The sequence below is a fragment of the Rattus norvegicus genome, chromosome 2 (genome assembly GCF_021556685.1).
Source record: "Rattus norvegicus strain SHRSP/BbbUtx chromosome 2, alternate assembly SHRSP_T2T, whole genome shotgun sequence".
Taxonomy (NCBI): domain Eukaryota; kingdom Metazoa; phylum Chordata; class Mammalia; order Rodentia; family Muridae; genus Rattus; species Rattus norvegicus.
Genome location: NC_141535.1, coordinates 62,887,501 through 62,902,466, shown reverse-complemented (window position 1 = coordinate 62,902,466; position 14,966 = coordinate 62,887,501). Strand labels below are relative to the sequence as shown.

The window sequence follows — 14,966 nt, the reverse complement described above, 5'->3', positions numbered from 1 at the left end:
TCTCCAAAACAGTATCGGGAAAATAATTGATAGATCTCGGCCTTGTTGTATTGCGCTTTTTTCTCATTCGTGTGGTTTACCTTTAATGTTTCCTCTTCCCCGATCCCCCTCTATATGAAGGGGGCATAGGGTCTCTGTCTTTTTGGTAAAAGAGTTTAAAAATGCATGCAAGCCAGGTGTGGTACTTTTAATGCTAGCACTCAGGAGGCAGAGGCAGGGGGATGTCTATAAATCTGAGACCAGCCTGGGCTGCATAGAGAGCTCCAAGATACTTAGGAGCATATAGAGAGACCTTGTCTCAGAAAACCAACCGTCCAACAAATGGACGCAGAAAGGTACTAGACAACAATTTACTGGGGTTAGAAGAGATAGCAGGTCAGACAAATTGGAGATTTAAGTAGTTGAGGGAAGGAGGCAAATGGAAAATGGAAAAAGGAAAAATTAAGTGTTCAGTCAAGCCAGAGGCTCTCGACCTTCCTGAGGCTGCGGCCTTTAATACAGTTCCTCATGTTGTGGTGACCCACAACTGTAAAATGAATTTTGTTACTACTTCATAACTGTAATTTTACTACTGCTATGAATCATAATGTGAATATCTGCGTTTTCCAATGGTATTAGGCAACCCCAGTGAAAGTGTTGTTCACCCTAAAGGGGTGGAAACCTACATTGAGAACCACTGGATTAATAGAATGCAAACAAACGGATACACTTCAGAGGAAAGGGGACTACAACAGAAGGAAAGGAGCTCTCACACTCTCTGAGTAAAGGTAACGGATATGTAGGAGGCAGTTAGAGTGCTCAGGAATCCAGTCCCCTACATCTCTCTTGGTGGAGGGAAAGAACCAAACCTAACTGGTTTTCCTCTGACCACTACCCAGTGCACTAACGTGTGTATATGCACATACACATAAAGTAATAAATAAAATATAAAAGTAGTAAATATCTTGAGACAGCTATGAGTAGCTTAGAGGTTCCCCCCACCCCACAGCACTTGGATAATTTCTCCTTTTACATTTTTTAATCTCCATATCTACCAGGTTATTAGTAACCAGAGAGCAGGTCATTTGTTTTAGAGGAAGCAGATATGTTGCTATTTTTGTACTAACATTATTTCTACCCCAATTCCTCCTACTCTCCTCCACTCCACACCCTTTCAAATCCGTGACCTCTTCTTTAAGTATTCACATGTGCATGTGCACATGTGCGCGCGTGTACATACACACACACACACACACACACACACACACACACACACACACGTGCATAAATGGAAATGCCACCTGGTGGATTCATTGAGTGTTGCCTGTGTGTATGCACATTTAGGGTTGACCACTTGGGATTGGGTAATCTGTCACCGAGGCTTGTCCCTGGAGGTGACCATCCATTGCCTGTAAGAACTGTGGCATCTTACCTTTAAAATTGTCTCAATACGGTCTGAGGAGGCTGTTTCTGCAAAGCTGTTCCAAGGAAAAGTTCCGTGTGGATGTTGACTAGAAGAGACATGAAATACAAAACTAGAAAAACCTTCCCATTCTCCTATTGTAAACTGTAGTTTACCTCCGGACCACCAGGGGGTGCATGGATTTTGGTCAAAGACGGCTGTGCTGGAGTCAGGTTGAGAGAATGTTTTCCAGGTGTGTGAGGCTGGAAGATGTGGTTGTGCAGTCTCTTTCTATGGGCTATAGGAATTAACCCTTCGATTGGCCGAGTGGGATGTGTCCTGTCTGATTTTGGATGCTGCCATGGCCACTGTTATAAAGACAGGATATTAAGCAGATGTGCTTATTCTTGGTTATTGATGTTTTCGTTTGACTCTTTTGAGCAGGTTTCCGATGCTTTCTTTTGCATTTACTTTCAGGCCCCATCACTGGTCCAATGCAAAGCCTGCAAAAACCGAGTGTGAGAGGGATTCACAAGTCATTCTCCACTTTGCCATCAAAGATGTCCTCACAGAGAAAGTCAGATCCTTTGCACACAGAAAGAGAATCACAAATGGCACCGAAATTCCTAGAAGCAAGGCTCGTCTTGCATTTGTTGCTTTTGTTTGTTTTGTTTTAAGGTTGAGACCAGATGGCCTGGCTACATCAGTAACAAATGAAGTCAGAGCTGACTGGGAAAAAGAGCTGAGGAAGCCAAGAGGGAAAGGAGGCTGAGCTAATAACCCCCACCCTACATCTCTCTGGGGCACGATTTCTGCAAATATAGTCTCCCTCTAGCCTGCACTGAGCCACCTGGAGAAGAGCATGTAAAAATAGAGCTTTCTGGACTGCATCCCAGTGTGAACATCTGGACTTCCAATCTTGCTCCGCTTGCATTTTGAACGGAGTCCTCACATGTCTTATGGATAAACATGACCTGTGGAATAAGAGGTAAACCTCCTGGGGTGCATGAGAGCGGAGATGTGATTCTCAGGGTGATAGATACTTTTGCATAGGGCTTCAAACAACACATCTCAGGGAAGCTACCCTGTGTAAAGCTAAGTGACCAGAATCCCGACCTGAGGGACTTAGGAGGAGGTGAGATGCTGGAAGAGAGAGTGTGAACAGCCTGAGGAGCCTTTAGAAGGGTAACTGGCGCCTCTGTGAGGGACTCTGAGTGGTCTCTGCTCTGTGCCACAGAGAAGCTTCCAGAAACCCAGGGATGCTGGTTGTATCTGCAAGCACCTGTGGAAACCACCCTTGCTTCAGAATATCTTTCAGATCGCAGGCAAGCATTTTCCCTAATTTCCCCTTCTGGTTGTTCCCCACCTACAGCTTCCCTTGTGTCAGATTTTGTTTTGTTTTTTAATTTTCTTTTAAATGCAAATGCCCTGGTGGGGGGGGGGATGAAGCTTTTATTGAGAGTTACAGGACTTTGTTTATTATTTCTTTTGGTAAAGTTTTGATTTCTCTCACTCTAAGAAATATTTTCATAAGTTGAGAGGAAGAGGTCATTTTTTGGGTTTCTTTTCTTTCCTTCTTTTGTTTTCTGATAGGGGCTCACTGCTTATCCTTGGCTGGCTGACCTGAACCTGCTGAGGAGGCCTGGTTAGCTTTGAACTCACCTACTTCTGACTCCCAAGTGCTGGGATTCCGGGAGAGCACCAGCACAGCTGGCAGGAAGAGGTAATTTTAGAACTTTTAAGCTGGAGCAGATGAGAGAAGGGGACTAGAACATTAACTCCTGGGATACTTGAAGGAGGGCAAAGTTGAAGAGCTAATTCTGGTCTCAGGAGACTTTAAACACCTGGCATGACACTGGCCTGCAGAAATAAGTAGTGAATTCTATAAAAGGAATGAGTCTTAATTTTCAGACTCCAGAACAGAAGACAGGGAACGTTGTTCCTGAATGGATCCTGATTTCTCTTTTGTGTCTCTGGCCAGCTAGACTACATTGTGGGACAATAGAGACCCTACCCCAACTCAGTGACTTAACACAAAGGAGCCGGCGTTATCACTGTATATAAGGTTTGCTGGGCAACTGAAGGAATGTCCAGATTCTTGTGTCCTAGGCCAAGGAACCAGGAAGGAGCTTGTAAGTAATAGCAGGAGAGGGAGTTCGTAAGAACGAACACACTTGGCCAGGCATGGTGGTACAGGACCCTGGAAGGAGAGAAAGGTAGATTTCTATCAGTTTGAGGCCAACCTGGTCTATATAGTGAGTTCCAGGTCAGTTGGGGTTACAGTGAGACCTTGTCTCATAAACAAAATAAAACAAACAAAAACAAAGGAAGCAAGGGAGTGCTCCGAGAGAAACAGGGGAGGGAACTTGAAGGAAAAAGTAGGCATCTGATGCAAGTAGGCATCTGGTACACAAAGGACGGAGGCCTCTTTAGGTTGTTTGCATAGCTGGAGCGTATTCTGTGCAAATTCTGTTACCTATGGGTGTGACGCTAGGCAGGGTAGCAGGGTTCCAGTCCTCCTCCCTTCCCACTGGCTTCTCTCAGAAGCTAATGCACCCCACTCTCCACTCTGCTCTCCTGCCTCACTTGCTTGGCCTCTACTTGTAGTCTCTCAAGGATCCAGGATGAAGAGATCGACCTCCACACGTTTCCAAGGGTTTTTGTGGCAGGAAAAGAAAACATGATCAACAGCCTGTAGGTTCTGTGTAGGGTTCTCCAGAGAAGCAGAACCAGTGGGCAGTAGGGGTGTTTGTGTGTGTTTGGGAAAAAAGAAGAAATAGAGAAGAAGGTGGAACCAAAAATTCCTCTCGCCCACACATTTGTGGGGGTTGACAGATATGGAATCTACAGCGTAGGCAAGGCAAGGAGGCTGGAGACCGGAGAAGAACTAACATTACGGCTTGAGTCTGGAGGCAGGATTTCTGTCTTAGGGGGACCTTGACACTTATCCCTTAGGATCGTCAATGGATCAGGCGAACCTACCTGCATTTTGGAGGGTAGCGTTTTATTTGAAGCCTCCTGATCTAAATATCAGATGCATCTAACGTGAATTCGCCGAAGCATCTACACGGTTTGATCAGAAATGGGATACTCTAGCTCAGCCAAAATAAGAGGTAAAACTGACCAGCATAGGCTCCCCTGTTCAGCCTACACAGGATGCATCTCAGTTTCGCTTACATGTAACTGGCAAAACATATCGCTCAGACACTTGTACTTCCGGGGGTGGGGCAAAGCAGGGCAGTAGAACATTTGGTGACAGCCCTCAATGGCTGTCACATCCTCATCTCACTGGGGTGGCAGGAACATGCTCTATGCCAGTTCAGACCGTTTCCCCCCACCCGGGTTCCCTTTGTGAGGATCATGGAGGGCATCTGGACCTCGTTTGCCCTCCATTCAGGTTGGCATCCTCGAAGAGACATCCGTGCAGCCTCAGTGACCTGCCTGCCTGCCACATCCCCACTTACAGTGCTTCCCAAGGACCAGGAGTTCTCACAGTCACATCAGACCCTCTCCAGGGCAAGAAGAATTATTCTGCTTTTCCTGGGTCTCACTAGAGCACAGGGAACTCTTGGAGGCTCGGGTGGGAAGGACCATTAGCTGCTCCTCCATGTCTGTTCTCTTCTTCTATAGAAGTAGAATGGCATTTAAATTTGGGTACATATTCAGAGTAACCATTACACTTCCCAGACTTCCATGCAGAAGCCTCCCTTCCTTCCTCCTACCCTCCTTCTCTTCCCTCTTTGGTAGAGCTGTAAGAGCAGAGCCTGGCCATTGTTATAGACTCATCGGACACATACAATAACCATTAAGGGAGTCTCATGAGTGTCCCCTCTCCTTTGCTTCCCCTTTGCTGCTGTCTGGGACGAGAGTGAGGTAACTGGAGAATGAGCAGTCACTTTGGAGGATGAGGACCTGGGAGAGTGGAGGTCACGCCTAGTGGAGTGATGTTTGGAGGGCTACATCCACTTCTGGGGAGGACTTAAAAGTCTCAACTCGTACATGTTCACTGTTGGAGCTCTGTGATGCAAGACAGATTAACCAGAGAAATACAAGCAAGTGTGTTTATGCATAAGGTCTCTATGACATGAGAGAAACCTAGGTGAAAGGCGAATAGAGGTGGTAGCTTCGAACTCTGGCTTGTCTAGCGTCGTCAACAACAACAGAGAAGTCTTTAGAGAAGTACAAGACAAAGAAAAGCCGTTCTAGACTTGGAAAGGTGGGAATTGTGAGGATAAATAGATGGAGGAAAAACTAAAGGCTTCGGATTTGTTTTCAATTTCCTCTGATACCCGTGCTGGTGGATGAGGTCAACCGTCATTAAAGGTCTACATCCTACTTGGCATGGGAGCGTATGCCTTTAATCTCAGCACTCTAAAGGCAGAGGCAGGAAGATCTCCATGAGTTTGAGGTCTGCCTGGTCTACATAGCAAATTCCAGGCCAGAAAAGGTTACATAGTGGGATTGTCTCGAAGAAGAAGAGGAAGAGGAGGAAGAGGAGGAAGAAGTCCAACTTTGTTTTTCCCATTAATTAATTTATTTCCTTTATATCCTGATCACAGCTTCTCCCTCCTTCCAGTCACACTCCCTCACACAGACATCTCCCACCCCCTTTTTCTCCTTTGAGAAGGGAGTACCCCGTTTCTCCCCACCCTGGCAAATCAAGTCACTGCAAGACCAGGTGCATCCTCTCCCACTAAGGCCAGGCGTGGCAGCCCAGTTAGAGGAATGGGATCCGCAGGCAGGCAACAGATTTAGGGACAGCCCTGCTCTAGCTGTTGGGGACCTGCAGGAAGACCAAGCTGCACATAAACGCTCAGGGCTTAGGTTCAGCCCATGCTTGCTCTTTGGTTGCCGGTTCAGGCTCAGGGAGCCCTCAAGGGTTCGGGCCAATTGACTCTGTTGGGAAAGAGTCCATCTGGCTTCAGGCGAGTAAAGACTTTCTTTTTTTTCCTCCTCCAGCACTTGCTTCTTTTTGTCCCTAGATCCACAGTCTTTACTGTTTTGAGGGAGGTGGGTTCTCATCTTTATACCCCTGGCTACCATCTGCCAGGTGGAACTTAACTCTCTACTCTAACAAACGAAGCTCAGAATACCCTCAGTGCTAGGGACTAGGGGCCTGAGTGGCACCAACCACCAAGGATCTGTAGCTGCAGAGCTGCTTGACTTATGACCCCTGAGAGAGGAGGGCAGATATACTCTTATCTTTTTGTAGTCTTTGTTTGCTGGCACAGACGGAGAGAAAGTAGATGTGAGTCTAACTTGGAATGCTCTATCAGCTATGGGGGAGGGAAGATAATTTCTCTCCAACCCTCAGATACTCTTGGCTGGGACACTGTGGTGAAAGGCTCCTCGAGCCTGCCCTAGATGTTAGGACATGGCTTACTGTAGCTGCTTAGGTTCCCCAGGAAGCAGCCCCAAGTGAGGATTTGAATGCAAGGGGTATATTCACAAATCAAACCACTCTCCCAGGAGAATGGAGATGAAGAAACTAAGGAACTCAGCAAAGCCCTTGGTGAGTTCAAGTCTCCTCCGTGAGCTGGAGCTCTTGGGAGGAAGTGTTTAGAATAACGGAGAACATGCTTCAGAATTATCTAGACTACCCCTGCCCATGTATTCATTCCCAGAGTGGTTTGCTTCTGGAGGCACTCACTCTCCAGAACTTCCCCATTGCTCCATCCGAAGGCCACAGAGAAGGCAGCTGGGGCCAGCAAAGCTCTTTCTGGGGAGCAGTAGTGTCTGTGGTAAGAATCAAGGAGAGATTGGGACACTAACCCAGTCACAAAATCTTTGGCCTACAACTTGTCCTGCCTGCAAGATGTGCTGGGGTAAAGGTGGCACAGAACTTGTGGGAGTGGACAACCAATGACTGGTCCATCCTGAGACCTACGTCACGAGAGGGAGCCCACCCTTGACACTGCCTGGAGGGCCAGGAAGCAAAGGATGGATAGCCCAGAGACCTGGGCTACAGCTAAACATGATTGGAAAAAGAAGTCAATGAAATGATTCCTAATGATATCTACTATACTCAGATCATAATCCTCATCAGAGAGACCCCACCAGTAACTGACGGGAGCAGATTCAGAGAGCCACTGCCAAACGCTGGACAGAGCTTGGGGAATCTCATGGAAGAGGGAGAGGAGGGATCGTAGGAGCCAGAAGGCACACGGATAGCACAAGAATATGACCCATAGAATCAGCTCACCAGGGCCATAGGGGCTCACAGACATTGAACTAACAACCAGGGAACCTGTGTGGGTCTGGCCCTCTGTATACAAGTTTAGCTTGGTGTTCTTGTGGGACTCCTAACATTGGGAGCGGGGATTGTCTCTGACTCTAGACTGTTTTTGGGATCCCTTTCCTTCTACTGGTTGCCTCAACAGTCTTGATATGAAGTAAGTGTATAGTCTTATAGTCTCTCTCCACGTGGGGTCAGGCACTCAGGTCTGACTGGGCATCTCTCTAATTCTGTCCTAAGTGTGAATAATTTGAGGTGAGGGAAAACATCATTTAAGAAAGTAGTTGGGGTCTGGAGAGATGGCTGTGCAGTGAAAAGCTCTTGCTGTCCTTGCAGAGAACTCAGATTCCGTTCTCAGCATCCATGTAGTAGATGCAGCCGTCCATAGATCTTCGAAACTCAGAGGGCACAAGTCATACACATGGTGCACAGCCATACGTGCAAACCAGATGCTCAGACCATAAAATAGAGATAATCCTTTTTAAAAGAAAGACGTCACTTACCTTAAAGTGAAGCATGAACTAAGTGCTCAGAACTTCCGTGTTTTGAGTTCCACAGACGCTTTTACCAGGACCAGCTGCATAATTCACACAAAATGAAGATGGTGCAGAAACAGTTTCACAATATCAACAGCACGGCGTGAACAAGGTGTGAGACTGTTCTATGCATGTGTCCTGTGCAACTCTACATCTTGTACTCTCTGGAGCTGGCTGCCTCCCTGCTCTGGAGTATTCGGGATATCTTACAGGTGGCTTGAAAGATCCCTCAGTCGGTTGGGGATTTAGCTCCGTGGTAGAGTGCTTGCCTAGCAAGCGCAAGCCCCTGGGTTCGGTCCCCAGCTCTGAAAAAAAAAAATCCCTCAGTCTTAGCAGTAGGTCTCCATCATGAATTATTGTTCTTTATGCTTCTCTCTTTCATAGATTTAGTCTCTCTCTCTCTCTCTCTCTCTCTCTCTCTCTCTCTCTCTCTCTCTCTCTCTCTCTCTCTCTCTCCCTCTCTGTCTCTCCCTCCCTCCCTCCCTCCCTCCCTCCCTCCCTCCCTCCCTCCTTCCCTCCCTCCCTCCCTCCTCTCTCTTTCTCTCATTCCTGACACTCAAGATGCAAGAAGACTGACATTCTCCCAATGTGCCTCAGGGCCCACCCTCCGGTTTTCAACTTGAAACAGTCCTGTTCCTGAATTGACCCCTAGATGACGTCACACCACATGACAAGGTGTAAGACAGGTTTTCAATCTCTCAGTAGGAATTAGCTTCCAGGTGGTTCTGTATGTCCCTAGCTCCAATTGTATTGTCTCCTGCCTCTTGTTACCCCTAAATTAATCTAGTCATTGAGAAGACAGATGATATTGGGCTTACACTGATTCTGACCATGGCCTGTCAAAAATACAGGCCCAGCTGGAAATAACGGACCAGCGGAAGTAGATTGGAAAGGGTTAATTCAAGAACCTGTGCAAATTTCGAATCAATAGGGTTAGGTTAGGTTACAAGTCTGAATAAGAGAAAAAGGGTCTGACACTGCTGTCTTCAGTGTCGACTCTCCTACCACACCCCTAAGTGGTCCTGAGAGGCAGTGGGTCAGGGAGGTTCCATGTGACTCCTCATTTCTACACTGAGGCTTGGAGCAGTGTTGAGACAAGCCCCCTTTCCAAATAACAAAACTAACCCAACTGAAACGATCCCCAAACTCTTAATGCTTCTATCTCACTTTCTGCCTTGGTCATCCTTTGGGATGTCCAGAGGCCATTGTTTGACGGTCTCCCACATTTTCCCACAGATTCTCTTCTCAGAGTTATCTAGTAAATGACTTTGGAAGTTCGAAGTATTGACCCCAGTAGATCTGAGGACAGCTGTGTTGTCTGACCACTCTGATGTAGATGGAGAATTCCTCTGGGGCAAAGGAGACACAGGCTTGTTAGTGGCTCTTTCATTAGCTGGGGGGTTTCACACTCAGTATTCCAAAGTGATTCATCCGGACCTGACCAGCTCTTGCCACACCCTTGAGAGTTGAGAGGCAAGGGAACTGATGGGAACCTGGGGTTATGTGGCCTGCAGGGCTCCGAGTGGATAGAACCTGCAGGTCAGGAGACCTCACCGCTGTTTAGGGGCAGCTCAACCACTGGACAGGACTGCAGGGCTGTTGTTTTCCCTCGGACTCAGACACTTTCTATGTTTCTAAAGGTACCACATCTTTAGCCTCTGAAGTTCCTTAGCTGTTAATACTTTTTTCCTCTCGCCTTCCTTTACTGTTGTCTGGATGGAGTATCAGGTGTCGAAGGTGCTAATTATTAATGTGTGTGCTCCGATTTCCCAGCAAAGCCTCATGCGCATGTCAGTATAGCTGAACTAACACAGGAGAACTTTCTGAGCTGCTTAGTGGCATTGTAAATATAACACAGCACCCTGGTAAATTGCAAAGCATAATGAATCATAAAAAGGAACTTTTCGTTGGTGTGGGAGTGGCGCATGCCTGGAGTATCATCATCCCACGGTTCTTGGGAGGTAGAGGTGGGAGGATCAGGGGCTCTAAGTCATCCATGCTGCTACTGAGTTTTAGGTCAGTGTGAGCTACATGACAACCTGTCATACAACAAAATATCACAACACAGTGTGTGCTCGCACACACACACACACGCACGCACACACATGCACAGCACACATACACTCACACACAGCAACGCACATGCTCACACATGTGCACACATAGCACACATGCAAACAGCACATGCACACTCACACATACAGCATACATGCACACTCACACATGCACACATTTTTGCTGATTCCAGAATGTCTCCTGCTTGCTATATCAGATTTTCACCACAGGGACTGCAGAGCTGTCTGAAGATCAAAGGATTTTTAATTTCAGGAGCACAGGAAAGCAGAGACATGATATAAATCTCCAGGTCACCCTTGTGGATTGGCTCTCAAAGCATCCTTCCATGAATTCCTGCACACCGGGGCCAGGCAGCAGCCTCTGGCTAGATTCCTTTGTGGTTAACATTTGGCATAGGATTGTAGCCATATTGTGTTTTATGTTGCTATAACTGAATGCCACAGGCAATAACTAATGAAAAATAGAGGTTTGCGTGACTCATTGTTCTGAAGGCTGGAAAGTTCAAAATGCGGTGGCTGGCAGGAATGTTCTTCTGAAACCCAAGGTGAACCAGCTTATAGAAGATGGAGCTAGCAAGCTACTGAGAGCTCCCTTCTTATATCAAAGCCACACTTGAAATAACCCATAAATCCAGCAAACCATCAATTTTATGAACCGGCCAGCCTATTTCATAAAGACAGAGTACTAGCGACCAATGACCTCTCTACAGGGCCCACTCTTAATATTTCACACTAGCAATCATGCTAATCAGTTTGTCACCACAGTGACAGAATACTGTGGATTACAACTTAGAGAAGGAATATTTGGCTCTTGATTTCAGAGGTTTCAGTTTTGTGGTCGGCTACTTCCATTGCTTGGAGTGTTGTTAGCACAAGGCAGAAATGTGAAGTGGAAGGCCAATGACACCAGGGGTCAGCTCACGACTTCCTTTTTGTTAATTCTGGGAACCATGGGATGATGATACTGCTCACATCTGTCTATGTATCCTGCCTCCTGTCATGGTTAGTCTCAACTGATAGTTTGCTCAGACCCAGAATTGCCTGGGAGATGGGCTGTTGGGCATGCCTTTGGGAACTATCTTGATTGGGGTAACTGAGATGGCAAGACTTGTCCACTCTGGGTGAAACCATCCCCTGGCTTGGGATCTGCACTGCATGGCAAGGAGAAAAGGAGCTGAGAACCAGTGTTCGTTGTTCTCTGCTTCTTGGTTGCCATGTGACCAGTTGTTTCCAGCTCCCGATGCTGTGACTTCCCCACAACGATGCATTATAACTTTGAACTTTGTGCCAAAGAAAACTCCTCTTTCCCAAGTCACTTCTGTCAGAATATTTTATCACAGCAACAGAAAGATAAGCAAGGTGTTCTTCTCTGGGCATATACTCATAACCACAGCCAGAGGTGTATTTCCTAGTGATTTTGTGACCTTGAGGGTGTTTCAACTAATATTAATCCCAGCGAAGTCATACTCAGATGAAGAGACATCTTTTAAGGTGGAGGGTTTTGTTTTTCTAGAACAGCTGTGGTAGAGTTTCTGCCGCTTTATGCATGTTGGCCTGGCTGCTGCTGTCGTGTACAATGTGATTGTACATAAAGGGGTACTTAAGCCTCAGTGGAGCTCAGTGATAGAGTGCTGGCCTGGCATACAAAGGCCTGAATTTGATCTGCAATGCTGGGGGAAAAAAGTAGAAAATTATACCTAAATCTGCCCAAAGCACTTTGATTCCATCTGTTAAAAAACTGCCATTTGCATACTGATATATTAGAACAAGACACCATCTGCTGGAAGTTGTAATAAGTAAGTCTAAGATGTCTACAATGTGGCTCGGAATCCTGTAAGGCATGTTAAATGGTGTGCAGTGTTAATAGCCAGGCAATCATTAGAAGATTCTACCCCACTTGTTTCCTAGTCCCAGGCTGGTTTCCTGGTTCCTTCACAAACGCCTTATGTCACAAATAGGCGTGAACAATTCCCTGAGCAATTAGTTAGTGCTGTCACCTAGATGTCCCCAGAAGTCCTCATGTTAAAGGCTTGGTCACCAGCTTGGCAGCTTTGATAGATGGCAGAAACTTTGAGAGGTGGGGTCTACTGGCAGATGTTTAGGTCTTTGGGGAGTGTCCCCTCGAATGAGATTTTGGTACCATGGTCTGCCTCTTGCTTTTCTGCCTCACCGTAGCTGGCCTGTGACTCTGAGGTTAACTGCCAGGTGCATCTCCTGCCGTGTTATGGCGCTTTGGTACAGATCACAGAATGGTGTTTACAAAATTGTAAACCAGGATAACCCTTTTCTCTCTACACACTGATTTTTCTCAGGCATTTGTTAGAATAGAGAGCGGACTCACAGGGAGGGTTCCAGTTGGCCACTAACAACTGTGGCACAGAAGATAGGGAAGGTAGTATGAGTGAGGATAGAGGAAGAGAATGCAGTGAGACTGTCAGGTTTATGGAAGGAAAAGAAATGTCTCATAAGAAGCAGCACAAAGAGGGCTGCTGAGACCGCTGTGCCAGCTGGTTTTTGTGACCATGACACACACCTAGACATACTTGGGTAGAAGGATTTTTTAAAATTATTTTTATCTTTTGAGATTATGGAATAATTATATTAGTTTCTTCCTACTTCCCCTCCCTCCAGCCCTCCCTCACCCCATTCTCTTCATTCTTTTTTCATTAATTGCTGTTTTACACACACGCACATACACACACACACACACTCTTAAATATAACTTGCTCAGTCTGTATTACGTTACATATATGTATGTTTTTCAGGGCTGACCACTTGGTATGGGATAGCCAGTTGGCGTGCTCTTCCCTGGAGACGACTGTTTCTTCTGCTGTCAGCGTTCGTTGCATGCTGCAATAGTATCTTTTAATCTCCTCGTGTATTGTCATCTCCGAGGTTTACTGCCTCCATCTGCTAACCTAGGCCTAGTGCTGGAAGCTTCTAGCCCCTGTACAATCTTATCTAGGCTTAGGGTATTTTCAGCCTCTGAGACCTGCAGAGTCTCTCAGACTCTGAATTGCTCTCCTTTGCTGCAAAAGCTAACTCCAGCAGTCTGTTCTAACCGTCTGCATCCTACTCATTCCCTGACTCGTTCTGTCTTCACCTGTGTCTAGCTTGCTCTTTCTCTGCAACCCGTCTCTCTATAACTGTCTGGGTAAAACCCTCCTTCCTCTGCACTGCTCTCTTAAGCCGCTCCCCTTGCCTCTCTCTTCTCCTGAGAGTTGGGCATGTCCTATTTGTCATTGTCACTTCTCTCACTCGTCACTTTGTCTCAATTAGAGTCACTTTCAAACATTGGTGCTCCCTTCTACAAACTAAGTTTACCTTCATTGTTTGGGATTAATGGTATGTACTAAGGGCACGTCTGTATTCCAGCCGGAGGGATTAAAGGTGTGTGCTAAAGCTAAGCCACACCACAACTAGAAACGTTTTTTTCCCAGTAAACAACACAATCTCGGGGTTCACAGTGTGATCAAATATCCTGCAACAGCCTGTAGTTCTTTGCGTAGGGTTGATCAAGGGCAAGGTCCTGGGTTCGGTCCCCTGCTCCGAAAAAAAGAAAAAAGTAAAAAAGAAAATGGCTCTGTAAGATTGTCCTATAGGCAAGCATTTTCTTGATTAATGATTGACTTGGAAGGGCGGCGCAGCTCACTGCATGTGATGTCAACCATGGCCTGGTGGTCCTGCGTTATATGAGAAAGCTGGATGCTCAAGCCACAAGGAGCAAGCCAGTACGCAGAACTCCATGGCTGCTGCCTCAGGTCTTGCTTGTGTACCTCAGTGATGGAGTGGACTTGAGAATTACACTCCTTTCTCCCCTAGTTGCTTTTGGTCATGGGGCTTTATCATGGCATCAGAAGCCCTAACTAGGACAACGGTTCCACAGTGGTACTTGTCACCAAGTCTTATGGATGGATGGATGGTCTGAGTTTGACCCTCAGGTACCACACGGTAGAAGGCGCTAGCTCATCCTTAGACGTTGTTTTCTGTTTTACCGGCTGCAGCACTTGGGAGAGCCAGCCCCGCTTCTTGTCTGCTGTGCGTGGTGTGGAGGAGGGAGACACACCCTCCTTCCCTCCATCATCCCTTGCCACCTGCAGCCTGCGAGAGAGTTGGTCCCAGGGTCATGAGAGTGGGAGACCTGTCCCTGTTCCTCATTGGCTCCAATTCTGGGGAGAGGGGCACCGTTCCTGGGGAGCAGGGTAGAACTGGCCCCAGTGGGGGGTGAGGAGTTTGCTGGTTAGAGAACCCCAAGGGTGCAAGGACAGGAGAGGCAGGCTGACCAGCTCAGATACCTCCGAGGTACAGATCCAGGGCTTTGAATTGGCCCATTCCCACATCTACCCCATGCATGAACTGCTGAAGTGCATGAAGGGTTCCTACAGATCCTATAGGTCCCACAGATCCAAAACTAGATAATCTCCATGACATAGAGCAGTAACAGGATATTTGAGAGGAGTCCCAAGGAGGTTCTAGTATTGATACAGTAGCAGAAGCCAGAGCCTCATACCAGACCAACAAGTCATTGCAATGCACAGTTGCAAGCAAAGATGTGTGGACAAAAGGATATACTGTGGGACATACTATGACTCCCTACAGCTTCCACAATGAGATGGTCTTTTCTCTGTTGTAGAGGTAGTTTGCAAGGGTGGAGGGTAGGTACGAGGGGAAGGGAAGATGATTGGGATTGGGGTACATGATGGGAAATTTACAAAGAACCAATAAAAAGCCTAAAAAGT

At 46.8% G+C, this 14,966-nt stretch overlaps 1 long non-coding RNA gene across 2 annotated transcripts in view; it reads left to right on the top strand.

Annotated features, from left to right (window-relative positions):
• Positions 1-14,966, top strand: part of LOC134485601 (uncharacterized) — a 69,557-nt gene that overhangs the window by 34,739 nt on the left and 19,852 nt on the right. Inside the window, exons 5-7 of one of the 2 annotated variants that reach the window (XR_015674206.1) lie at positions 1,859-2,369; positions 2,619-2,706; positions 2,975-3,104. This is a non-coding gene — a long non-coding RNA (uncharacterized LOC134485601). The remainder of the gene's footprint in view (positions 1-1,858; positions 2,370-2,618; positions 2,707-2,974; positions 3,105-14,966) is intronic. The other variant, XR_015674209.1, reaches the window with a different exon arrangement.